This window comes from Saccopteryx leptura, chromosome 3, assembly GCF_036850995.1.
Source record: "Saccopteryx leptura isolate mSacLep1 chromosome 3, mSacLep1_pri_phased_curated, whole genome shotgun sequence".
Lineage (NCBI taxonomy): Eukaryota > Metazoa > Chordata > Mammalia > Chiroptera > Emballonuridae > Saccopteryx > Saccopteryx leptura.
This window is the reverse complement of record NC_089505.1, coordinates 142,904,739-142,930,043: the sequence shown is the minus strand read 5'-3', so window position 1 is coordinate 142,930,043 and position 25,305 is coordinate 142,904,739.

Below are 25,305 nucleotides of genomic sequence, written 5' to 3'. Positions count from 1 at the left end.
TAAGATCCACCTTGGATCAGCGGTAGAGCGTCGGCCTGGCATGCGGGTGACCCGGGTTCGATTCCCGGCCAGGGCACATAGGAGAAGCGCCCATTTGCTTCTCCACCCTTACCCCCTCCTTCCTCTCTGTCTCTCTCTTCCCCTCCCGCAGCCAAGGCTCCATTGGAGCAAAGATGGCCCGGGCGCTGGGGATGGCTCCTTGGCCTCTGCCCCAGGCGCTAGAGTGGCTCTGGTCGCGGCAGAGCGACGCCCGGAGGGGCAGAGCATCACCCCCTGGTGGGCAGAGCGTCGCTCCTGGTGGGCGTGCCTGGTGGATCCCGGTCGGGCGCATGCGAGAGTCTGTCTGACTGTCTCTCCCCGTTTCCAGCTTCAGAAAGAAAAAAAAAAGATCCACCTTGGATGGTGATGCCCTGGATAAAAGAAGTGTCAGGCATAAAGTAAAGGAGGGGACAGAAAATTGTTAAAGACATGGGAGGATCAAGACTTCGTCATTGCTTAAATGTGGGAGCTGAGGAAAGGATTCTCAACTTTCTGATCAGGTTAACTGCAAGGCCTGGAGGACAAGGGTATTCTGAAGTGAAAATAATGGATTGACTTTTGAACATGTTCAGTGACCCTAACTCTTAATTATTCAAATGATGTATAGAAGTTAATTGGATGCTTGAGCCTAGATCGCAAGGGGTGGGACTGGAAATAAATATTAGGAGCATGATGGGATTATAGATGGCATTCACTAGGTTACAGTGAGAAAAGAAACTTCTGGACATGTTATAATAACATTGTTCTTAAGAGACATGATACCTACAAGAGGGCAACTCTCACTTGCTAACCTCAGAGAACAACCTCTCCCCTCTCAAAGCCAAGGGAGTTCCAGCTGAGTGACTGAGAGAATTGATGAGCAGCTTTATCACCTCCTCTTAGTACTCCTTCAAGTGAGCTAAAATGCATTACAGCTGCCACTGGTATCTGCCCTCTGGGAGTTTACAATGTTAGACAAGTGTTCAGTCTATTTAGGACATGAACTGTGTCTGGAAATATGCTCTTATCATAAAAGAGAAGCAATAGATTCCTAGTGTCCAGAAATATCAGGGGACTGACTGAAATTTGACTCATCTTTGATAATATGTGGCTTCTCTTGTCAGGATATTAAATATTAGAGGTAGCTCATCACTGAAGATTAATGAAGTCACCAGAATCATTTAGAAAGCAATTGAGTGACTAATTTTAATTAGAAGTTTGATTGCAACTATTGAAATGAAACCATAGAAAACCATACTCCTCACCCTCTGAATGTTTTTTCCCATTGGAACAACAATTACTATGTCAATTTTTAGTTCATTACTGGGCCTAAACATTAGAAAGTTTCCCAAGAATAGAGATTTTTAAACAGGTAATATAGGGGAGCAGAACTCCAATCAGGAAAACTCCTGGAACTAAAAGACAGGATAGAAAATGTCATTTTCTGAGCATAAGGTAATGTAATGAATGATAATGTAGATACCATTAATCATCTTCTTTGGAAATAATACAAAATTTTTCAAAATATAAGATTATTTGGCAGGTTGAGATGTTTTCTTCATATTGACAGGAAGATAAGTAAATCTTGTTTGAAAACATCTATTTTAAACAAAACAAATATAAAAACCTGAGAATGACTATCATAAAGAAATTTTGTAGTTGATGTAAGAGGTTGATTAGCACGCATTTTTAGAAATGAGAGAATAGAGAGAGAAACAGGGACAGAGACATTATATGAATAATTGTCATTTTGCTCATCAAACTGATATACTCTGGAATAATGGCCATTCTCTGGCACCATATAGCCTATACCATCTACATTCAACTATTTTTTCTTTTGTTCTGTTTTCATATTTGTAAACAATTCTGTTTTTAATTTGACATCCTGGACATCCTAGGACTTGGTGAGCAGAAGGTGAGTTCTCCTAAATAGTCTCTTTTCACCTGCCCATGCCCTATTTCACTCTATCAACAAATAGCAACCAAGGTGTCATGTTAAAACATGAATTATATAATTCCTTTCTCAAACCATTTGAATGACTAAAGCCAAAGTCCTTACAGTGGCCTCCAAGATCATACAGATTTAGCTCCACCCCTTGGTCGGCTCCAGCCATCTCTCTCCATTATTTTTCTGAATTATCCCCTATGTTCTGCCTCTCACCTACTGCTGTTCTTGTCATTCCGTAACACCCCAGGCACATTTCTGCACCAGGACCTTTGCTCTTTCTGCCTCTACTATTAGGATGACTTATCTCCAAAAAGCCAACAGCTTGCTTTCTCATTGCCCAAAGAACTTTACCTATATTTCATATTTTCACTGAGGCCTTCCTTGATCATCTGATTTAAAATCTGACCCTTCCTACAAACTTCCTATTTATTTATTTTATAATACTTTCCACCACCAAACGTACTATTCATTCTACTCATTTATTTGTTTTCTGTTGTCTGACTCCTCACAGAAACACAGTCTCCCTGCTGCATCCCCAGAGGTACAGTACTGTTGGACACATAAGAAAGGTCAATAAGTATTTATTGAATTGAATCTCACATTACCAGAGGCTAGCTAGCCCTGTGGGTAAGAGTACTTGCAGATGGAGAAATAAAACAGCACCAAGGAAACCAGTTAGAGTTGGGACAAAGACACAGACCATTTTTGGTCCATGATTTTTATCATTATAACATATAGGCCTATTATCATTGTCATTCTTTCCTGTGGTTGCCACATTTATATAAAATTCAGATAGGATCATGGTACTTGGAGGATCTCAGACATGCTTATTTTCAGTTCAGTATATAGGCAGATTTCCTAAACATCCTCGCCATAAACCAGCTTTTTTCTTAAACTCAAATTTTCTATGCTGGCCACACCAACTCCGTTCAGTTACTTCAGCTTTGTCATTCCCCAAGTGCTAGGAAGAGTCTTGCCAAGGGACTAATCTGGGTTAGAATCTGCCAGGACTGTTCTGTCTCTTAACTCTAGGAACGATCCCTATCACTGACCAAGTCTTTGAGTTAGAATTTAAAAATGGTTCCTTCTATTTGACCTCTTTTCCTATCGTGTGTCAGGAGAAGACTCTCTGACAGTAAACACTGGTGGTCTAAAATTTCAAATCATGACATTTCACCATGCTTGTATTCATTCCACTTTTGATCCTGAAGCCATAAGGTTGTGTTAGCCCTCACTTCACTTTCCTTTTCCCTCCTTACCAATTCCATTACAGATTTCACATCTCTGCTCAAATGCATCTTTACAGAAAGCCTCAGCTAGTACGCCACCCCAACACATTACTCTGTATAAATACCTTCTCCCTGCTTTGGTATCTTTTGTAGCACTTTTTGCTATCTGAACCTATATGTGTGTATACACACCTACACATATACATGTATATATTTATTTGTTTGTTTATCATTTTTTTCACAACTAGAATGCATCTTCCATGAAGGCCAAAGTACTTAGAATATTGTGTGATATTTATTCTCTCCCTCCAGACTATATCTGGCTTTATGGACAACAACAATTCTTATTGATATTTGGCTCCTTCCCACCTTTCTCTTATCCCTGGAATCTATGGAAGATGAGACAATAACTCTTTAGTATGTGTCATATCATACTAAATATTGCTGTAGGCAACTTCAGATCAAAACTTATTTTATATTCCAAGCTACTTTATAATTCATCATTATCCTTTTCATCATAAAAAAACTGATATTTATATTTTATAAACTCAAAACTATAAACCAAAAAAATTATTGTCCAAGTTAGTAGTAAACCCAAATTTTATATTCAGATCTCAATTCTCAGATGAAAATTATATCGATGACAATAAAAACTATATATTACATTTTTGAGCATTTATGTGTCAGACTCATTGCTAAACTCTTTATAAACATCACCTAATTTAATAATTATAATAACAGTAATACCACATGTTTCTATAATACTAGTTATGTGCTAGATACTGTTCTAAACAGCCTATATTATTAACTAATTTAATCCTCATAAAATCCCTATGAAGCTATGGCAGAAATTGTTAGCTGATCACCAAAGTCATCTTCTTTTTCTTTTTGACATTTACCGAGACTATATACCCCAGTCTTCTTAGCTGTTAGATGAGGTGATGTAACTGAGTTAGTCAGTGAATTGTGAGTGGAGGTGATATGAACCACTTTCAGGTTGAGCCTGTAAAACTCACCCATATGATCTTTTCATTTTCTGGGTAGTATAATAACCATGATTGCTGAGGCAACATTGGAAGCCAAGTATTGAAGACACCAAAGTTGCCATCAGCTTGAGGCTCTGAATAACTGTACTAGAAACCTGACCCCAACCCAACATCTCTACTGTCTGTTACCTAGATCTCTATTAGACTGCTTATTTGCTAGGATAAGCTACTGAATGTGGATGGTGTGTTTTTTTTATAGTAGTTGGCTAATTATTTCCCAGGTTAGTGAGTCAGAAACCATAAGATAAACCAAAAATGCAAGGCTGGTGTGTTCTAAAAGGAAAGTTTATTTTACAAATGCTTGGAGACTAGACACTACAAGTGGGCTGAGACCAGCAAAAAGGTGTGAGCCCTGAGCTGTGGGAGGAGGCATTAGATATAGAAAATTTGCTGGCATGGGATTCGTGCACCTGGGTAAACTTAGATTAGTATATCAGGGTTCTTGTGGCCTTGGTTACTGACTTAATGAGGGTAATTCTGCTGCAGAGACACAAGTTCTTTGATGTAACACAGACTTGGTGTCCTTGGTAAATTCTGAAGTCAGCCAAGAGGTCAGAAATCTCTCAAGAACAGCTGGGGGACTGAGTCTGTGAGTCTGCTTTCACAAACAACTATTGTGATTTAAAGCGCCCCTAATGGTCAGGTCCCTCCCCAATGTAAGCTTTTTAAGAAATTTTTGTGAAGGTAAGCTTTTGCTACATTTCAAAGTGAATGCCAAGCAGCTATTAGGAGAGAGAACAGCAGCAAATTAATTCTATCTTTACAAAATGTTTGGGTGAGGGGAATATGAGTTTTATATGGGCTAATTTAACCCTAATAATTAGCAGTGTTCTCATCTACATTTCACACATGGTAAAAACCAAGGCACTGAGTGTTCAAGTAACTTGCAAGTAATTATTTTATAAATAAAAAAATTGAGTCTCAGTAAACTTAAGTACTTGGTCATACTATGTCACTCAACAAAACATAAACCATATTAAGTTGTTTAATAAGAGATATTTAACATGCAGAACTATTCATCAAGGGTTTGGAGGAGCTGAAAGAGCAAATAAACAGTAAAGTAACCTGAGCTGAGTAGTAGTAGCACGAAACAACCACCAGTTCTAGGACTAGCAGGATAAGGTATAGATGGTGTTACCAGAACCCAAGAACTACAGTGGTCCAGTATAACCTAGAACCACTATCCTGCAGGAATTAGGAACTATAAGGAGATAGTCTTCAGTTTCAATTCTTTAATGCTACCAGCATGAGTTTCGTTTCAGGGCTTGTGGCAGGTGACCAACCACAAAGGAATGTCTGATGAAGTCATGGACGGTTGAAACTGCTGATGATTGAAAATCCACCAACATCCATAATTGGTGAAAAGCATCCCTGCACCCAGCGATAGCGACAGCAAATGCCCTGCTACCCTTCCTAATTCCCTAAACCTAGCCCTTAAAAAAAATGGTCTGAGTCTGTAGCTGGGGCTGCTCTCCCTTTAATGAAAGGTTTCCTTTCATTAAAGCCTGTTACACTGGTCTTTTGGACTCTGATTGACTCTATCATTTGGTGCCGAAACCCAGGACAGGGTACTAACTGCCTGGACGATCCCTCTTTGCCGTCCAAATTTACAACCAGGGAAGCAGTGGGCAGCAGCAGCTCATCCCAGGCTTACTCCCTGATTCTGTTTGGACATGTAATTTTAGGTTGATTGGCCGATGGTCTGACCCTGTCCCATACCCCTGCCAGAGCAGAGGGTAGATGATTTCTTTGAGGTCTTTCTATCCCCGGTAGGTCCTTGTGCCTCCCATTCATCCCTGGTCCAGGGTCATGCTTTGAGAGGACTCTTGTTAAGTGGCCTGTCTCATTTCTCATTTTCTCGGAAATCTAGGCACCTAGTCAGGTCACTCTCAGTCTTTGGACCTTCTGGACTCGATACCTTCAGTGACAATCAACAGTATCTTGTCTCTCATTTGCTCTCTACAATAAAGGATCAGGACAAGGACGCCTGTCCCCTCCCTTATTGCTCACCCAGTATGGGCTTCTCCCAATCATGATCCTTAAAGGCTACACCCCCAGGCTGTCTCTTAAAAATCTCGTTAAACTTGGTCTCTCAGACCTCTTCTTCTGCAATACAGCCTGGCCCCAATATAAACTCGACAATGATTCCCATTGGCCAGAAAACGGCACATTTGACATAAACATCCTTTGGGACCTACACAATTTCTGCCATCAGACTGGGAAGGCCTCAAAAATTCTCTATGTAGGGCTTTCTTCTTTCTCCAATCTCTACTCTCCCTCTGTTCCTCTTGCTCAACCTACCAAATACTTTTAGCAAAAACCTCTTCTCCCCTGTCCTCCTCCAACTCTCCTCTAAGCTCTGATCTTTTTGACTTCTCTAACTACATGGACCACCACCAGCACCTCAACCTTCTCCTCCTCCTCCTTCTCCTGAAGATGCTGACCCTTCTTCTTTCCATCCAGCTATTCATGCTATCAGTCCATCTGCTTCCTGTCTTCCTCCTCTCTATGTTGACAACTCCCTGCCATCTCGAGAAGCTTAAAAAGGCAGAGTTGTTTATTAAACTGTGTGAATAAGTAATCTGTTTTGTCTTTTCCAGAAAATATCTCAAATGTAATTTTAATTAAGATAAATAAAGCATGCTCATTTAAATTTCTTAATTTATAATTTATATGTGAAGTCTTTGTTTAATGTGTAACTGTGTCTGTTTCTAAGGCCTTAAACCAATAATTACCTGCCTCCTGAACCAAGGCTTAGTCATCCCCATGAATTCTCCCTGCAATACCCTCGTCCTTCTTGTTAAAAACCTTCAGGGGCTTATAGCCTCATACAAAATTTACACCTAATAAATGAGGCAGTAGTTCCCCTCCATCCAGTAGTCCCTAATCCCTATACATTACTGTCACACATTCCTTCAGACACCACTCAGTTCATGGTCCTAGACCTCAAGGATGTCTTCTTTACCATTCCTCTACTCCCTGACTCTTACTTTCTGTTTGCCTTTACTTGGACTGACCCAGACACTTATGCAGCCCAGCAACTTATGTGGACTGTCTTACCCCAGGGGTTCAGAGACAGCCCACACCTGTTTGGGCAGGCACTAGCTCAGGATTTAGCAGTATTCAATCTCAAAACTAGTACTCTCTTATAATATGTAGATGACCTACTCCTCTGCAGCCCCTCCCTGCCTGCCTCAAGGAGACACACTGCCACCCTTCTTAACTTTCTCACCATGAAGGGATATCATATCTTCTCTGCTAAGGCTCAACTTCACTCTCAGTCTGTAGTCTATCTGGGCATCACCTTAACTCCCACCACCTGAGGTCTCACCCTAGATTGAACTCAGACCCTCCGCAGTCTCCATCCACCTACCACTGTGGATCAAATCCTTTCTGTCCTTGGTCTAATAGGCTTCTTTAGACACTGGATTCTCAACTTTGCTCTCTTAGTCAAACCCCTTGATGAGATCTCCTGAGCATGGCTTTTAAGGTCTATAATAACTGAGAGAAACAGGAGAAGACAGACAGCCCAAAAGAGATCAGGCAAAATACCAGCTCTTGGTGGCTGCCCTTAAAGTCTCCAATGCCCCTAAGGGGCCTCATAAAACTCCACCAGAGTCCTGCTTCAAGTGTGGAAAGAAAAGTCATTGGGCAAAAGCCTGTCCAGCTCCTCAGCCCCCACCAAGGCCTTGTCCTCACTGTGGGAAAAAGGGACACTGGAAGGTAGACTGCCCCTTCACTCCTCCAAGGGAGGGTTCAGTCTCTTCTAGTCCTACCCAAGCCACCTGTGACCTAGCCTTGCCCAGCCTGCTGGCACTTGACACTAATAACTAAAGGTGCCCAAGGTTGTTGACCCCCATCTCACATCATCATCAAAGAGCCTAGGGTAGCCATCCAAGTAGCAGGTAAGCTGATCTTATTTCTTATAGAAACAGGGGCCACTTACTCTGCCTTGCCCAAATGTTTGGGTCCTGCTCATCCCTTAAAGATCTCTGTTGTGGGTGTTGATGGTCTTATTTCTTCCCTATTGGCCATGGATCCACTGCCTTGTCTAATACATGGTGTCTCCTTTGCACACTTTTTTCTCATCCTGCCTCAATGCCCTATATCTATTTCAGGCCGGAACCTACTCTCCAAATTCAGAGCTTCTCTCTCCTTTCACTTTCTGTCCTCAGAGTTGGCCCTGTTACTGCTTCTCGGCCAGCCAGATTTGCCCAATTCTATTATAAGCTTACCTCTACCACCCAGCATAGTGAATCCCAAGGTTCTCCTCACCACCCCCATGGCTGCAAAACTCCAGGTAAAAGCCCCTAGTTTCATGTCTCCAGGTTAAAGAAAACAGAGGTTCCATCTCCACACATGCCTACGAATGACCCTTCCAGTCAACCTGAATCATCACCTAGATATGCCTGCTCCCCCTTAGGGCCCACCAAGGTCAACCTGACTAAAATCCCAGAAGAAAAAGAACATCCTGAACCATGAGTAACTATGATTACCCCCCTGATAACAGACAGTTGGAGATTCCAGCTTGCTCTATTCTTTCTTATCTCCTTACCCTTAAAGGCATACTCTGCCCCTATACCCTCCTCTTTGGAATTCTCTCATCTAGAAAGCTCTCTTAATCTTATTTAAAATCTCATAATCATGACTAACTCCTCCTATGCAGCCAACTGCTGGATATGTCTGTCCATGTCATCTTCAGCTTACTTAGCTCTCTCTATTCCTCTTAATAATACTCATCACCTTCAAACCACTCTTTTTTGTTGTTGTTGTTGTTTTTGTTTTTTTGTTTTTTTCCTTAAGTTGGAAACGAGGAGGCAGTCAGACAGACTCCCGCATGTGCCTGACCGGGATCCACCTGGCATGCCCACCAGGGGGCAATGCTCTGCCCATTTGGGGTGTTGTTCTGTTGCAACCAGGGTCATTCTAGCACCTGAGGCAGAGGCCGTGGAGCCATCCTCAGTGCCCAGGCCAACTTTGCTCCAATGAAGCCTTGGCTACAAGAGGGGAAGAGAGAGATAGAGAGGAAGGAAAGTGGGAGGGGTGGAAAAGCAGATGGGCGCTTCTCCTGTGCACCCTGGCCAGGAATCAAACCCAGGACTCCTGCACGCCAGGCCGATGCTCTACCACTAAGCCAACCGGCCAGGGCCCTCAAACCACTCTTATGTACAAGATTCAGAAAGGGAGAAGATTCACCTTCTTTGAGAGAGCCAGCATTATCATAGGAGATTACCCCACTTCAGCTGCACACTGAGCAAACAAGCTATAGTAAACCTACTATTCCCAGCTTGACAAGCTCCTTCCACAGCCCTTTTCAACCATGGACTCACATCAATCAATCCTTCCTGGGAACCAGGTCTACAAGAGGATACAGGAAAAAACCGCTCTCCAGCCTACCTGGACAGGGCCCCATACTGTTATCCTGTCCAGTGCTATCACCATCAAAGTGGAAGGAGACTCATACTGGACTCACCTCTCCACATTAAGCCTTATACCACCAATACTCCTAAAACCTACATCTCCACCCTCACAGGTCCTCTGTCTCTCAAAATCTCCACATGTTCCCCTATCCAAGAAGAACCAGACCAGTCCATCTCATAATGCTCCTCCAAGAGGCCATATCCAGCCATACTGCCCAGTTCAGCAGGCATTCACAACAGGCAACTGTCAATTACCACCTTGCCAGATTCTTCTACTTCCTTCTTCAGGCCTCTGAGGACTTCTCTTAATTTAGGCCTCACTCCAGTGAAATTGACAGACTCCTCAATTGGATGCAGGACTTGGCCTGGCAAGGTTCTCTATTTGAATTTTCTCCAGAAGAAACAGCAGCTTTTCAATTTCTTCTTCTCTTCCTTTTAATCACCTCTAAGCCCAACCACCATGTCCCCAGTTCTTGATCTCTTAACACCAGTCCTGCTTTCTCTCTTACTGGGCGTCACAAATTCTGACCCCATATCCTCTCTCCTAAAAGCCACATATATAGAATGCTCTCTTAACCTCACTCAAAGACATTTAATTAAAGCTAATTCTTCCTATGCAGCTAATTTCTGGATGTGTATGTCTATGTCCTCCTCAGTGTACTCTGCCCTCCATATCCCAAACAACAACACCCACTTTCTATGGACAGTTCTCATATACCAAACCCAAAAATGACTTCCTTCTTTGAGAGAGCTGACACTCTTATAGGGAATTATCCCACTCCAGCCACCAATCGAGCAAATAAGCTATATTAAACCTATAATTCCCAGCTCAAAAAATTAAAACCCTAAATTCCCCCTGCTAGGGACCAGTCACTTTAAATACCCCTCTCCTTTTACCTACTTCCCTATGCTTCAAGGCTCAGGGTGACATCTCAGCTAGTCACCTCCCTTGTAATCTCTGCAACACCACAATAACTATCCAATTTCCCAAAGACCATCAGAATCACCGAGTTAACTATCAAGTCTCTCCAGAAGCAAATGGATTATTTTCTAATCCTGTTCAATTCACAGGACCCCCTACTCTTACAGCTTCACAACATAAATGCTCCTATCCCACCACACAGCTATATCCCTGGTTCACTACCCCTACCATATGGTTGCAATACTCAAAACAATCCTCTACTTATATCTCCCCACTTATTGGGTGACTCTTTCCTCCACTCTGACCATCTGGAGCTCAGAAACAGAGAAATGACAACGACCTTTGGTCCATCTCTTCTCTATCCACCTTTCAGCCTGTACCAACCCAATCAGGGGCTTTCTACTGGTGTGGGACCAACACTTATATGTGTTTTTCTACTAATTGGACAGGAACCTGTACCCTAGTCTATCTCACCCCAAATATCAACCTAATCCCACCTCATGAGCCTCTTCCACTTCCTAGTACACTACCCATCAATCTAAGGACCAAACAAGCTGTACAGGTAATCCCTCTTCTTATCACTTTAGGAATCTCTACAGGAGTAGATCTAGGGGCAGGGAGACTGGCCACTGCCCTGTCTTATTACCACTCTCTCTGAAAATCTCCAAAGCTCCCTGGAAGAAATTGCCTTCACCCTAGTAAAACTCCAGAACCAAATTGATTCCCTAGCCACCATCATGCTACAAAACCACCAAGGACTTGATCTCTTAACAGCAGAAAAAGGAGGTATTTGTGTCTTTCTAGGAGAAGAGTATTGCTTTTACCTTAATCAGTCAGGACTAGTTAGAGATGAGCCCAGCAAATTCATGAAAAACAAACCGAGTCATGGAATCAATGGTTTCACACAAACTGGGTGTCTTGGCTATTGCCTTTTATTGGTCCACTCACTCTCCTATTTATTATTCTAGCTTTTGGACCCTGCCTCTTATGTCTATTCACTAGTTTCTTATAGAACTGCATGCAGGCCTTCACCAATCAGAAAATTGGAGAAATCTACTTAGCCCTACACACCAACCCTGAAACCTGCCCTCGCAAAACAGAAAAATCTGGACCCCTGTAAATATACCCCTACCTGGCAGGAAGCCATCACTGCACCTCTCTACTCCCCACTGGGAGAAATCCTTAGAGAGGCCATAACCCCTCACCGCCCCTACTCAGCAGGAAGAAGTTACAGAAGATGATGACTTCCATCCCCTTTCCCTTGAGCCTCTCTAGGAATCATTCTCTTTCCTTTTTATATAAATATATCAAATAGCCGGGAATCTTAGGTTTCATTTCTTTAACGCTGCCAGCATGAGTTTCGTTTCAGGGCTTGCGGCAGGTGACCAACCACAAAGGAATGTCCAATGAAGTCATGGACAGTTGAAACTGCTGATGATTGAAAATGCACCAACATCCATAATTGGTAAAAAGCACCCCTGCACCCAGCGATAGCGACAGCAAATGCCCTGCTACCCTTCCTAATTCCCTAAACATAGCCCTTAAAAAATGGTCTGAGTCTGTAGCCAGGGCTGCTCTCCCTTACGAGACAGCCCAACAGATTTCCTTTCATTAAAGCCTGTTACACTGGTCTTTCAGACTCCGATTGATCCTATCAGATAGAACTACCACTAAGGTGCTACCTACAACGGAGAGAATGGGAGAGAAAGAACCCAGCTTCCTATCAGTTCTATCTTCTCCCAAGGCCCTCCATTAGCTGATCCTAGCTAGAATCCAATTGGTGAAAAAGCAGGTGAAATGCAATTTTTTGAAGACAGTGCACTAAAATACAGAATAGATCAAGGGAAGTGCAAAGAATCAATCTAAGAGCAAATAGAAGTGAGCAGAGTATTATTCAAAGACTCTCAGCCAATAAATGGAAAACTTGTAATTGAACTCAGGACTGTATACCTCCAAGACACTTCTAGACCTGGTATTTCTAACATGTTATACATCTCTCAAGTGAACCCATTGTTCTTTCTTTGTATGTCGTATATCTTAAATAAATATTTGCTTTCATTGTTTGTACTTTAAAAAAAAAAACATTTACCTCATAGCATACAGAGACTAGTTGAAAAAGAAACAGGAAAGTAATTGGGCACCTTTCTATCACCTTTTCAGATAGTTCTAAGTAAACATTAAACAATAGTCAGAAAACTTCACCACAATAGCAACAAGCAACCAACATAATGGTGGTTAGCATGGGCTTTGTTGTTGGACAAATCTGCTTTGGAATATGTGCCAATCCACTTACTGACTATATAACATTCAGGATAAAATTATTTAAATTTATTGAGTCCACCTATAATATGGACATACTAATACTAACTGTTCACAGTTGCATCCACAATAGACTTTATCAGGAATAAAGTATCAAAATTGATATAAGCCCCCTCAATAAAATCCTGACTTTTGTCTTATCAATGGTTGCACAGTGGATAGAGCATTGACCTGGGACTCTGAGGACCCAGGTTCAAAACTCCAAGGTTGCAGGCTTGAGCATGGGCTCACCAGCTTGAGTTTGGTGTCACAAGCTTGAGTGTAGGATCATCAAAATGACCCTGTGGTCACTGGCTTGAGACCAAGGTCACTAGCTTGAGCATGGGGTTACTGGTTCAGCTGGATCCCCTCAGTCAACACATGTATAAGAAGTAATCAATGAACAAATAAAATGAGGAAACTACGAGTTAATGCTTTTCATCTCTCACTTCCTGTCTGTCTGTCTCTCTCTTGCTAAAAAAATAGAAAAGATCCTTCCTTTTAGCCATCAATCTAGCAGCAGCTGTTGTTGTAGCTGTTGCTATTGGTATCAGGTCATTCAGTAAGCAGATGGCTAGAATCCGGATGGAATGGAATGCAGCTCAGAGCACATGACACTTCCTTCAAGGTATTCAGTGCATTCAGCTAAAATTCAAAGGATGCAAAAGTCAGGGTTTTTGTACTAGATAGAACTCCCTCAAGTGGCGTACTACAAACACTTGACATTTTGACAGATTTGAAAATATATGTATTTATTTTTGACACTGAAGCTTCAAAAGCCCATTTAAAAATGTTTTTATAGCTCAGCCTAGTGATACTACTTAAGCATAGTTTCATCATTTGTAATGCACCCTCAATGGAAAATAAATTTGAAATAAGTATATTCTAATGGAACAGTACAGAAGTTAATGTAAGCATATTGAAGAGGTTATCAAAAACATGGGTAAATTTAAATTATTTTTTTATTTGTTCACTTGGGTCTAGAATGCAAAATTAGCTAAATTATCTCACCTAAATATGTCCCCACTACTGTGCCATGGCAAGGCTTCTATGATTCCTGCTTTGTATGACTTGCCATGTGTCAACAGGGGAGTTTTAGGTGATAAATTCCATAAGATAGAGAGCAGATATGTGGTAGTCCATAGGAATATATTGGCAGATACACTTTTTCTTAGCTTGACACTAATATGAATTCAGTTTGAATGTTGAGGAGAACTAGCTGTTGGAATCCCCAGGAACCACTGAATGCAAGTGTGATTTTAAAAGTACAGAGGCATCATTTTTAACTCCCTTTTCTCTGAGACACAGTATCACCATCACAATAAACCCTTTTGCCTTTAGGCATGCTATGGGGCATAAAAATAATTTCTGTTTTTCCATTCTGCATTGTATTTGCTGGTGAATTGAGTTAAATCCACGTGCCATTTTTGGCCTGCTCATCTGCTGACCAAATTATAAATCCCTATTTATCAACCCGAAACCTTGACCCATTGTATGTATCACTCTGAGAGAAGGGCTATTCTAATTTTAAAAGGATAAAAACACACAAGAAGAAGAAGCAAGAAGAAGAGAAAACATCACAATGCCTGGAGTTCAGCAAGGCTAGGCTGTCCATCAAGGCTTTTGAAGGGGAAGCCCCCCAGCCAGTGGGCACAACTTCTGCACCTTTCTTCCCTCACCAAATGAAAAATGTTAAACTATCCCTAGAGGCAAGCGTTTTCTTACTTTTGGTTTCCCTTTTATTTAGACAAATGGTTTAGAGCCAGGTATATGGTTAACCAGAGCTTCTGAGACCCACTCTCAAGGGAGGATATAAAGGAATAGTGAGGAAATAGTCAACACTTTCTAAAGAGAAGTCCCCACAGCAGCACTCCAGCATTTATGAAAGCTCTGAGATTTAACTAAGAGTCAGTTTCATGGTGTGTGCAGTTCTTTAAAATATTAAGTCTCAAAGTATTTTTAGAAAAATGATCCTACTTATTTGAATATTAGAAGTTTGGCATTAGTTTATGAACATTGGCAGGACAACACCCTAACTCAGGGGTCGGGAACCTATGGCTCGTGAGCCAGATGTGGCTCTTTTGATGGCTGCATCTGGCTCGCAGATGAATCTTTAATAAAAAAAATAATAACGTTAAAAATATAAAACATTCTCATGTATTACAATCCATTCATTTCCTACCACTCATGTTCACGGTTGTGGGTGGCTGGAGCCAATCACAACTGTCCCCTGGGACAACACCAAATTTTTATTGGATAATGTGTAACATACACGGGTCAAGGTATGGCTCTCATGGAATTACATTTTTAAAATATGTGGCTTTCATGGCTCTCTCAGCCAAAAAGTTTCCTGACCCCTGCCCTAGTTCATTGTATGAGAGAACTGTAACTTTATGATAGACTTCGTCTTGGAGCATGACTAGAAGATGTTCTCAGTCCATCATTGGCCTGGCCCACTCTGGCCAAGCTTTCTTAATCCTCTGTTCCAACATGACTCCTGGGCTTTTAGCATGACATTCTTCAGAATGACCTTATTCCTACTTAGACCTGTCTAATAATATAATTTGGTGGATCTGAAAGAGCCCAGCTTATAACAAGCAGTCCTATCCTCAGGGTTGTTTAAGGACTTGCAGTCAGGAGCTATATCTTTATCAGTGCTCAATAGCATGGCACGAGCAGCTTATTAAATGGTATGCAATTCACTGCTGCAGAGGGCTTGGTCTTGCTTCAAAACACTGGAGGTTGAAGTTGTAACTTTTTTTCCTGCAGTTTGCCATAAACTTCACATAGCATCTTTTTTTCTCATCCCAGTTATCTGTCACACTATAGGAACTGTCCCATAAATGGCCCAAATTCTGGGGCTGCCTACACTGTAGCCTGTATTAAATGCGGTAGGCTTTACTGCTCTGGGCTTATAAATGGCTAGTAGCCTTTCTAATCATTTGGCAAATGGGTTAGAGCTGTATGTGTGGAACATGTATTTCCAGAATGCAGAGTTATCTATCAAATATTATGCTTCCTTCTTAGTGGTGTAAAGTCCAAAATAAAATTATATGTCCTTAATGTAGAAAAGGTATCCTGGAATGCCCCAGAATAAGCCTCTAAAAACTTCATTGATTTAGCATTAAAATTTTATAAGATTTATCTTCCACCTTCTTTATACATATAGGAATGCTTCTAATGTACTTGCCATGCCTTTCTTATCTAGTCTTATAGAAATGATGTCACTGGTTCAGCTAAAATTCATATTCCGTGAAATGTTCAGAAGCTCCAGGTCATATTAGATTATATTGTGACAGGCCCTGTGGTTAACATAGTCCTAGGATAAAATCATAAATGTAAAATGTTGCTCAACACACTACTTGTATTCCTTCTTCTGGTTAGAAATGGAAAATAATGCATTTGCCAGGTCAGTGGACACATGCTGTCTTGAGGCAGCATCGGTTTGCTCACATCTGGCACAGCAACTGCTGTTGTGACTAGTGCTTATTTAAATTTATTAGAGAAAACTAGCATCCTTCAGGACTTATCTGCTTTCTCATGGTGAGAATGGTGAATATAATGGGAGTTCCAGAGCCTTCTATTTGGATTTCCCCTAAAGAATAGCTCTTACTCCACAGGCCAAGGAACTAATGTGGGAGTTCTGTCAACTGTCAAATATGTTCATTCCAGTTATATTTTCAGGGCAGAGAATTAAGCACTATGTGAATCTGTGGAGCCAGTACTGCCACTGCAAACAGATCCTGGAACAGGACTCCATTTTTAATCTGGACACTGTATATTCCCACTCTTCTGCAAGGGGGGCATAATGATTTGGGTTCCTAGGCATCAGTGCCAGCTTGGACTCTATGTTCAGTAGCACTTGAAATGACTAGATATTACCATTTTCCTCAGCATATGGGTATCTAAGTAAACAATGGTAGGTCCCTTGAGGAAGAACAGAGGAAATCATTACTGTGTATATGTACCATAGTGTTGCAGGGTCTTTCTTCTTAGAGATTAAGCATCTCCTTGAGTTATTGTGTTACCAATTTTTAAAAATGTTCATGTCCAGAAACCATACAAAAGACTGTGACTGCTATAAAGGAAATTGCCATTACATTCCTGATCACTCATTCTTAATTTCTTTTGTTTGAATAGATGAGCAACTCCCTATTGGCTACCCATGTATTTGCTGTTAGGGATGCCATGTTCTATTAAATCATTATCATAGTTCTTTGCAGCTTGGTCATCTTTCTATGTTACTCTGACCATGCTATCATAATAATTGATGATTTATCTGCTCATTAAGTGCCTCCATCTGGTTTCTGTTATTTTTGAGGTTCTATTGTCTCCATTGTTATAGGAAAGCCAATTCTGTAATAGTTTCTCCTGGTGTCAGTCTTAGCCTATAAAGAACAGCCACCACTGAGTTTCTTAGTGATTTTGATCATCCTCTCACCTGCATAATTCTTTTTGTTTTAGTAAATGGAGTAGGCTCTGGACTCTCCCACCCACCATGGTTGTCTTATAGTCACTCCAGCATGCCCACTTTCGGACACTTTGAATATCCCTTTCCACCATGGAGCCCTTCTTACCCACTCACTGCAGGCCATTGCCTTCTCCATACTTTAAAGGGCCATCCTAACAGTATATTAGCAACATCACCCAAAATACTTAAGCAGATATTAAATCCTATATCAAAGGAGATTGTTCTTGCATTGATGTACACTCTTTATCCAACATAGAGGCTATGGTACCATTAACTCGTGGATCTTAAGGTTGCCATGAGTGATGTGTCCATTCCCAACACGTGGAAGTAAAAAATTCATAAAAGAGCACATATAGGAGTTTTTATGGTGTGGCCGACAAGTGACACTAATCACTTTCACTCATATTGCCTTAGCTGAAACCCAGTCATATGACCACAGTTCACTATAAAGGAAGCTGGAAAATATAGTCTGCTTTGTGACCAACAAGAAGTGAAAAGTACTGGTCTTTGGGAGCAGCTAGTATTCTCTACTATGATAGCATAGCCCAATACACCTAATGTCCCGTGAATTATACTGCCCAAAGGACAAGCTAGATAAAAGCATGCTTTATAGAACTTTGAGGCTTTTGCTTACAATCCAAATGTAAAAAATGTAAAATCCTTTTGTGAGCCAATGTAGACCTCAGAGAGAAATAATTTTAACTGAGTGATATAAACTAAATAAGGCCAAGTAGCTTCCTAGTTCCTTTCTATGCATACCTAACCCTAAACCTGATCCTCTGTATATTCCAACAGCAAGTGTGAGCAATGGCCAGGATGAGGAACATCCAGGTAGTCAATGAGAAGAAACATGTACAAGAGAAGATAAAAAGAGAAGAGGAAGGAAGAAAAGGGAGAAAGATGAAAGGAAAGGAAAGGAAAGGAAAGGAAAGGAAAGGAAAGGAAAGGAAAGGAAAGGAAAGGAAAGGAAAGGAAAGGAAAGGAAAGGAAAGGAAAGGAAAGGAAAAGAAAAGAAAGATGTTTGCCCCAGTGTCTAGAGCTAATATAAATCTTAAAGGCAACTTATATAAATCTTCTCAAGATAGAGTTCATATTTTCCAGCAGCTGTATAAGAATGATTTAAAGGGGAAAGAATAATCAAAACAGACAATTGCTACCAGGGTCTAGAATCTTAAACTCCTTTGTTCAGTACAGGGAAAACACTGTCTCCTAGATACAGGATTCAGCAAAATATTCTTTACCTCAATATTGACTCATTCTTTGGAAGGAAAAAAAAAAAGGCATGAGATTCTCCAAAGGGCAGAGCTCAACTGGAAAAAGCAGACAATAACAAGATGACTAATAACAGTGAATTTGCCTACCACTGTGTGCCCATAGCTTAAAAAGAAAAAAAAAGGGTTATAGTAATTCTGTGGCAATTTCATGGCCTATGAAAAGTCAGCTTGACTTTATGATTATCTGAAAACCAACTGCTTGCAGTATAAGTTCTGTTATGGTTTTTAAAATACGCTTTCAAAGAAAAAATTTGCACTAAAAATTTGACCCATTAACAAATATTTAGCCTGACTAGGCGGTGGCGCAGTGGATAGAGCATCAGACTGGGATGCAGAGGACCCAGGTTTGAGACCTCGAGGTCACCAGCTTGAGCACAGGCTCATCTGGTTTGAGCAAAAGCTCACCAACTTGGACACAAGGTCGCTGGCTCAAGCAAGGGGTTACTCAGTCTGCTGAAAGCCCACGGTCAAGGCACATATGAGAAAGCAATCAATGAACAACTAAGGTGTCGCAACGAAAAACTGATGATTCATGCTTCTCATCTCTCTCCGTTCCTGTCTGTTCTTATCTATTCTTCTCTCTGACTCTCTCTCTCTGTCTCTGTAAAAAAAACCCAAACAAACAAATATTTAAAATTTAAAAATGTACTCTTACAAATAATCAGTTTACCAATGATGAAAAAAGTATAGTGAAAATGGCATTTTTATGCTAATGCCCATGATGGTGGTATATTAATACTGGATAATTTGTATGATGTCAAGAGTTGCAAAAATATTCACATCTTTTAAACAAACTTTCTCACTTCTAGTCATTTCTCCTAAGGGACAAAGTAATAAATGCATGTAAGGACATACAGACTTAAGTATTTATAAAAATATTAATTATATATTTTTGTTATTTGAGAAAAAGTACAGATTGGCCCTGGCCGGGTAGCTCAGTGGATTAGAGAATTATCCTGATACACCAGGGTTGGAAGTTCAGACCTCATAAGGGCACATACAAGAATTAACAAATGAATGTATAAATAAGTGATATTTCCCTTTTTCTTTCTCTCCCAGTCTCTTCTCTCTATAATATCAGTAAATAACAAAAAAAATTTTGAAGTACAGACTAAGTAGTACATGATTCTCATAGGAAAAAAAATAAGAAATATAGATTTTCTCACCTACTCTATAAGATTTTCTTCTAAGTAATCAGAAACAATAATTATTTGCAAAAGTAAAATACCATATTTTCTTCACTTGTTTTTTTCACTTAGTATATAATAATTGCCATCAATTCTATAACACTATTCATAAATTTATATCATTTTATTCAGGAAACATTTTCTTTTCTCTGTATGATTATGCCAAAATGTTTCAACAACCCACTGTTGTTGACATTTGGATTGTTTTCAACTGTTCATAATTATATAGAAAACTGAGATAAATATATATGCACACATATCTATGGACACATTTAATTATACCTTTAGAATAAATTCCAATAATTTCTGTCAATATTCAATATTTAGGAACTTTTATATATATTGTCAAAATGTCTTCCAGGAAAGTTGCACCAACTTACAACTTCTCTTTGCATTTAATAGTGCCTATATACCTACACTCATGATGATACAAAGTGTTCTAATCATTTTAAACTTTTTAAGTATGATAGGAAAAATGATGTCATTATTTTAATTTACATACATTTTATTAATAGTAATGTAAGTATTTTAAATAAATTTGTCTTTTTTTCTGTAGTGAATCTTCTATACATCAAATTTAGACTATTTTATACCTTTTTTGCCTTATTGTTGATTTCCAAAATATTGTAGGTAATTTTGTTTTGTTTTGTTTTTTTAAATCTACCAATTATTTCTCTGTGACATGTTTTATTTTCTTCTTTAGACCATTCCACACCATGATTATTTAACAATTCACCCTTATCTTCTCTTACTTTTTCTTATGATACCATTTTAAATATTAAATCTCCCTGAAATTTATTTAGAAATAAGGTAAGAAATGTATTCTAACTTATAGGAATATGATGTTGAGATAGCTTTTTATTCTTCACTACTATAAAAATTTACCTTTATTATATTATAAATTTGATTGGAAATAACTTAAATATTCCATAGTAAGAGATAATTAAATAATCTACTCAATAGCATATTAAACTCTAAATATATTTGTAACTAATCTTTAATATCATTAAAAATGCTTTTATCTTATGATAAATGTGTGGGGGACTCAATAAATTAAATTTTAGAAATAATAGGATTACAATTATGTCTTCAAGTATTCAACATTTTATATTTGGAAGGAAAAAGACCCCCCCCAAAAAAAAATATACACATAATGATGATTATTTCTATGGGTTAAGAACGTATCAAGATGGTGATTTCTTGCTTCTTTGGTACTTTACATTTTTTTTATGAAAAAAGTTATTTTCTTTAAAAATATAAAAATATGATGAGCATACCTGGTGATATTCTTTACCCCAAAGAGAAAATACTAAAAAAAAATGTGAATTAAAGTATCTGGAGTTTTCATCAAAAGAAGGAATCTAGGCATTAGGGCTTTCACACATTATGAGAGTGTTCATAATGTGGGGAAGATGAATTAATCAGCATTTTTTAACTCAGGTCAGCACCTGTGAACCTTCTCCCCAACCACAACCATTTATCCCAAGGGCCCCCATTTCACTTTATTATTACAAGTTCCGAATCTTGCCCAAGGTCTGAGGGGGTGGATTTCCTTTGAAAACTAATTAGATGCTATCCCTACAGGGTACTTAGGTTTTGAAGGAGTCTTAAATAAGACTTGTAAGGAATTATTCATAACGTGGTTTTAAGGGTTATATGCTTTGGGAAATTCAGTCCCAAAACTAGTATTGATCTATGCCTAGCTGCAATTCACTGAAATTGCGTAAGGTACTTGTACAACTGTGAACATGGAAAAGAAAAAGAAAAACAAATCTAGAACAGAAAGTACCTGTTAAAGGGGATATGGTATTCTGCTCTACTCAGAAAAAAACTGTGAGGCAAAGCCCAAAGCTGTCAGGTAGAAGATCACAGTGACTGAAATTATTTTCTTTTTCTTATTTCTCATTAACAGCCTTTCAAAGCTTGCACTGTTTATGAAAGGACAGAGAAGTGGCCACATTTTTTCCTGGTCAAATTCACCTACTTCCTCACTCAATTCAGAGAAAGACTGATCTCCATTTGACCCAACCAAAGGAATTTCTCACTCTCAAGTCTCTGGCTAGGGAGGAGCGAACTCTGATCCCAAAATGCCCTCTTTGCTTTCGACCTGAGTCACCCTGTCCTAATGAGATAGCAGTGTAGGAGACTAGCATTTAAAAAAAATCACAATCACAAGCCAAACTGAATTTATGTGGGTTTTTTTTAATATAAACTTACAGGAATTATCAAGAAGGGTTAGTGAAAAGGTATGTATATGCAAGATTCATGCAAGTATTGATTGACACCTAACATTGGGCATGTACAAGGGGCAAGAACTAAGAAACATGAAATAACCCTCTTACTCCTGAGACCCCAACAGCCTGGAAATAAAGAAAACAAAGATCATGGAGAACCTTGGTGGTCAGTGTCTACTTTGTAATATTTATTAAGTATTTGGAATATCACCTCTGCTTTTGATGTTCCAGGAACTCTGCAAAGTGCTTTCCATATCTAAAGAAGGCATCTCACTATTCTACAGCATCTTAATATTGTCATGTTCTTGCTCAAACACACAGTGCTACTGAAGTATAAATATGGAAATTAAATCCAGGATTTTCATGCAAAGATGGTCAGTTGAATGTACCTATTTACTGTCACCTCCTTCCAAAGTTCCACTGAACAGAAAATAAAGGATTCTTTTGGCATAAACACAAAGAATGGGGAGAAAAGGAGAGAGGACATTAGCAACAAAATATTTTAAAAAGCAGATGAAGGCCTGACCTATGATGGTGCAGTGGATAAAGCATCCCCCTAGTATGCTGATGTGGCTGGTTTGAAATCCCAGGCTTGTTTGGTCAAGGCACATATGAGAGTTGATGTTTCCTGCTGCTCCCTCTCTCTTCTCTCTCTCTCTCTCCCCCTCTCTAAAGTGAATAAGTAAACTCTTAAAAAATAGAAATTAAAAAATTTAAATTTTTTTTAAAAAAATGAATGAGGATCACATAATTTAGGAGATTTGAAAATACTAAGTCATAGCAGAAATGGAAGCTGAGAACCTAATCAATCTGGGGCTGCAGAAGCTTCAAAGGGCTCAGGAATTGGCAACATTAGTGTTCTGAAAGAGGGGGTGAATATGGGCTAAGTTAGAAGGATTAGGTGGATGAAAGTCTGTTCAGAATCGATTATTAAGATCAGATTCTTGACAGTATTTCATGCAGCCAAGAGACTGCTCCTCCCTTCTCCTGGCAAAAAACTGAAAGTTTATTTTCTGAAAATTTAACAACAGAATCTTTGTAATGGCTGACAAGGTAGAACTGAATAATAGATATGCTGCACTGCAAAATAAAAATACATTTGGATGCTAAGAGCCCTGATCATTCTTTCCTGACTCAGATCCCAATGCTGACAGCCATTATAGTGCCTTGATTCTCCAGACAGAAAATTGGTAGCAATCTCCCTAGGAATCTGTCCAGCCTGAGGCGAAAGTTTTAATGATATTAACATCAAAGTATCATCAACTAAATAGCCCAGTCAGGACAATTTAGTGAAACTAACAGTCAACAATGTCTCCCTGCACAATTAGAGCTCTCAAACAGGTTTTTAAATCTTAGATTATCAGATGTCTAATAGTTCACAAAGTAAGGCTGAGTCCTATTAAATGAGTTTCTAATCCCAGATGTGTGAATGTGTGCATTTTTATAGGTGTCTCTGTGTGTGTGATTTATAGTGAGTTCTGATATAAAACTTACTTTTTATTGAGAGTCATAATCAAATATTTTTAAAATTCAAAGCTCTAGTTTGAACAATAACTAGAACAAAACAAATTTTGCTTGGCCAGGTAGCTCAATTAGTTAGAGCATCATGCCAATGCACCAGGGTTGTGGGGTCAATCTCCAGTCAGAGCGCATATAAGAATCAACCAATGAATGTATAACTGTCTCGCCCTTCCTCTGTCTTTAAAATTAATAAATAAATAAAAATTTTAAACTAATTTTAAAAAACCCAAAGAATCAAAATCTATGCAGGTAGAAGAAAACTAAAATTAATTGTGAATAAAGACCCGTAGTGTATTCAGAGAAATTACAATTGTAATAATGAAGCAAGTTATAAAAGAGCAAAAAGGATACTTAACAAAAGAGTCCTTGGAAGTTAAACTATATCATCAAGATACAATAGCAATTTAAAACTCCATGAAGTAATATCACTATAATATGGAAGAAATGTCCCAGAAGCAAAGCAAAATACTACCTAGGCTTTATTGACTAGTTATTAACATATATTAAGTCCCTTAATCCTTACAAGAACATGAGGTAAGAACTATTATTATCGCCATTTTATAGATGCAGAAAATGAAGCATAAAGAGGTTAAATAACTTAACAAATGTTCACATAGCTTGAAACAATTTATTGCAATTCTCCTTTGCTGACTAAAATTATATTATTCTATTCTGGTTCTGATTTTCCATTTTATTAATGCACTTATTAAGCATTTTGCAAATGCTTCCAATTCTTTTCATATACAGATGGACTAAAAATTCACTCAGTAAAAAAAATACATTAAACTGTGTATCTGGTTTGATTATCAAAATAAATGATAAATATACCATTATTTCAGTTAAGTTACATACATGTTTGTTTCACTCACTACATCGAATTTTTTTAGCTTTGTTGAGATATAACCAAGATATAACATTATGAATTTTAAGATGTACAATGTAATAATTTAACACACATATATATTGCAAAATGTTTACTACAATAAGGTAATTTAATACATCTTTCACTTCACATAATTACAATTTTGTTGTTATGGTGAGAACACTAAAGCTCTACTCTCACAGTTACTTCCAACTATACAATATAGTATTGTTATTTATAGTCACTGTGCTGTAACGTAGGATCCAAACTTCTTATAACTTAAAGTTTGTATACTATGACTGACATCTTCCCATTTTCTAACCCCTCAACTATTAGCAAACACCATTCTATTCTGTTTCTAAGGCAGGGGTCGGGAACCTATGGCTCGCGAGCCAGATGTGGCTCTTTTCATGGCTGCATCTGGCTTGCAAACAAATCTTTAATTTAAAAAAATAATGTTAAAAATATAAAACATTCTATGTATCACAATCCATTCATTTCCTACCGCTCATGTTCATGGTTGCGGGTGGCTGGAGTCAATCACAGCTGTCCTCCAGACAACACCACATTTTTATTGGATAATGCATAAGTACATGGGTTGTTGTATGGCTCTCGTGGAATTACATTTTAAAATATGTGGCATTCATGGCTCTCTCAGCCAAAAAGGTTCCCGACCCCTGTTCTAAGGGATCAATGTTTTCAGAGTCCATATATAAGTGAGACCATACAGTGTTTATCTTTCTCTGTCTGATTTATTTCACTTAGCACAATCCCTTCAAGGTCCATTCATGCTGTCACAAATGGCAGTATTTCCTGCTCTTAATGGCTAAATAATATTCTACATTATACACGAATGCAGGAATGTATGTCTTGAC